At 40.5% G+C, this 3461-nt stretch overlaps 2 protein-coding genes across 2 annotated transcripts in view; one reads left to right on the forward strand and one right to left on the reverse strand.

Moving 5' to 3' along the window:
* Positions 1-3461, forward strand: part of LOC116686444 (oocyte zinc finger protein XlCOF7.1-like) — a 588898-nt gene that overhangs the window by 537746 nt on the left and 47691 nt on the right. The gene's annotated exons all lie outside the window — the stretch shown is intronic.
* LOC116686445 (RE1-silencing transcription factor) overlaps positions 1-3461 on the reverse strand; it is a 47904-nt gene that overhangs the window by 22354 nt on the left and 22089 nt on the right. The window lies entirely within an intron of this gene.

A 3461-nucleotide genomic window follows, 5' to 3' on the forward strand; every position in this document is an offset into this window, starting at 1 on the left:
TAACTGAGCCTTTAGTTGTCATTCTCTGTAATTTCATCCATTAACTGTATTTATGGACCCGAACCCAAATAAAACCCCACTTTTATGAAGTTGGCTGTAAAAGTTAGCTTAGAGATGTTTGAGTGACAGAACTCTTCAGATAAGATCTTAAAGGATACTTCCAATCAATGTTTACATTAACCTTCATCGCTATGAATGTATACGTACTTCTGAATGGGTGCAGGCAACACGGAGTAGCTGCAGCTACGTGAACATGCTTCCACTGAGCTAAACTGGCAGTTAAAGGGACAAGTTTTAAAGCCTTTGTTCCTCTTAACAGACACAAAATGCAATTAAAATGGCTGTGCAAAATGAAAAGGGCCCTTACGTGACAACAATATATGTTTTCAACTCAGACATTTTTTTTAAATTCAACTACTCTGTTTCTATCCAGCGGTAGCTAGCTTGCCCTGTTAACTGCTAGCTGTTAGCTGCTAGCTACCATGTGTTCAGCCAGGCTTCTGTGATGATCATCACGTGAAATGAAACTTTATTCCCCTTAAAAATAGGTAATTGAACACTGTAGAGGTTATGGCCATATTGGTGACTATGTACCTACATGGAAACGGGCCAAATGATAGCGTTACAGGCTGCTGCTTGCTCGGCTAGGGGAACTACCACACCGATGGCCAGGCCTCCTCCTCACCAGCACCAGGTCGATCCCACACTAAATGGATGAGCTACAAACACACAGACCTGCTGCGTGATGATTATCACAGAAACATGACTGATCATCATGGACGCCAGCTAGCAGCTAGCAGGGCAAGCTAGCTACCAGCAGGATCAAGACAGGGTAGGTGAATTTATATTGAGTTATGTCTGAGTTGAAAACGTATACTGTTGTCATGTTAGGGCCCTGCTCATGTTAATGTTCACATATTAATCTGTTAAGAGGCAGCAAGGCTCTAAATCTGTCCCGACCTCGCATGTTTAGAGCGATCAAGATTAACGTAAATATTGACAGCTTTAGTTACTTTACCCATTACGATTCCTCCTGCGCACTAAACACAAGTAGTTTATAAAATATGTTTTATTATAAATAAATAAGAAAACTATATAACGGCACCGTAACACTTTCAAAGCTTTTACTGTAACAGAGCTCATTTACAGAGGTTGTTGTGCCGCTGTTATGTTATTATTGATATAACTGTATAACTGTTATGTTATGATTGATATAACTGTTATGTTATGTCCTTGTTGGTTTCCACACCAACTGGTTCCCATATATTGTGGTCACTATCAACTACAGATTCGCCAACAATCACAAACATACTCATATAATATACAAATACATATTCCTGGTGATTTTCAAATGTTTCCCAGATCTACTCTGAGTGACGTCACAGCCACCAGCAACGAATAAAAGATGAAAAAACACAATAATCATTCAGGTTCCGGTCAAACCGGTTTCGATCTTGTGAAAACGTTTATGCATATATATATATATATATATATATATATATGTAAACACAACATAAGGAAACCAGTAGGGACATAACACCCCCCCCCCAGTTTTAAGAGAGGCGATTTAAGTTCTGTTTGCGCGCGCTACCCAGCTGGAACACCTGGTACATTTCTAATGTCTGCCTCATCTTCCTTTATGATGAAAAACCCATTCAGTTTGTAGGAGTAAAGGGACCAGACCTGCTTGGGACCCGGAGCTGAGGGGTGAAAACAGCGTCCAGTAGTTCCCGTTGTCGCTCGTTCTCCTCTTTTGAACGACAAAGTTCCTCCTCGTACTCTGCTATCGTTCTTTCAAACAGCCCAAATATCTCTTCAGCAGCCGCAGTTAGTCGCTGCTCCACCAACGCTCTCAGCATCTGGACTTTACACATTTTACCTCTTTCTAACACAACAAAGACCCTCTGCTAACACTGCTTTCTGAGAGACGCCATCTTGGTCACAGGGGGAAGTTAGCCGCAGTCAGGACTACAGCTTCCGGTGGAGATCAGCTGCTGAGCTTCAAAATAAAAGCCCGTAAGGGTTACAGTTGATGAGTTCAAAAATAAAAGTCCGGAAGTGCTTTTTTATTGTCCACAGAATTCATTTTCAAAAGTATTTGTGAGTGTGTGTGTGTTAAATACTGTTTATTAAATAGTGAACTATATTGGGAACGACCAAACCAGATTTTAGACACTCACTGAAAACATAATTGCCCAACTTACAACAGGAGATGGGTCCAGCAGGCCCATCATGTGACACACAACAGACAGACTATATACACACACACATCATATGTACACTCAATTTAGCAGTGCCTTGTAAAATGTTTAAATTCAATTAAAAAAATACTTGGTCACAACTCAAAGTACGGTGCATTCAATAAGGTTCTTTATTTGGCCAGTGCACAATAACCAGAACACACATTAAAGCAAAATCTGAATAGGAAAATACTCGTATAAAGTACCTGAAAAATATGGGTGCCGGGGGTAACCGTAGCAGCCAAAGTCATCTTTAAAAACTTCAGTAAAGTCAAGACGGAGAAACAACCAGATCAAATCATTTGGAAAGAAGGAAAACACGGAGGAGAAGAGAAGATAATAAAATGAAGAAAAACATTGTTGCTTCTTATTTAAATGATGCAAGTTACAGAACATCATAATTATTATCATTTCATTTGTTATATAATTTATTATCATTTCATTTTGTTTTACATTTCTGAGCCTTTATGGACTTTAGACTGGTCTGGTTCCTCTCAGAGCTTCCTGCCGCCGGCTACGGTGCTCTGCATGGTGCTCAGGTCAGCGGTAGTTGGTGTTCAGTTACCCAAGAACAGGTGACTGTGAGCCGGGGACAGAGCACCCTAAGGTGTCGCTCATTTCGACGGGTTTACGGTTAAGTTTAGGCAACAAAAAGTGAGCGTTTTTTGGCGATGACACTTACGTTTCAACACCAAAACGACTTTCTCTGTTCTTGTTTTAGAAAGTGGAAACCTAAAATGTTCATCAGAGCAAATGTGTCTTTTCTAAAATATTATAAATTTTCTTAAAATGTTTCAACTTTAAGATATTCGAGTACATCTCGACTATAATGTGCCGTTCTTCTTTGTGTCTGTTGGAGGTCGGATGGATCGCCTTATTGGGGGGTGACCTCAGGTGACTTGCCTGGTTGGATGTGCAGAATCTCTGTCCTTCCTGGATCAGCCGAGGGTTCAATTCCGTCTCTTTGCTGCATGTTGTCCCCCCTCTCCTTTCCTGTCCAATAAGGCTTCAAAACGACCAAAAAATGTTCTTAAAAAAAGAAAGAAGAGGAGGGCTTGGTATAGTACCATTTTCCAAAGTTGTTTTTTGACCTTTGTTTTTCACTTTTCATAACCTTTTTTTCCTTTTTTTTCCTATAAGAGGCAAAAGAGGGACAAAAACGTCTTGGTACATGTTTGGTGCATATCCGAGTGCGATTGCTGCATTCACAACGGGGGGGGG

Source organism: Etheostoma spectabile, unplaced genomic scaffold (genome assembly GCF_008692095.1).
Source record: "Etheostoma spectabile isolate EspeVRDwgs_2016 unplaced genomic scaffold, UIUC_Espe_1.0 scaffold378, whole genome shotgun sequence".
NCBI classification, from domain to species: Eukaryota; Metazoa; Chordata; class Actinopteri; order Perciformes; family Percidae; genus Etheostoma; species Etheostoma spectabile.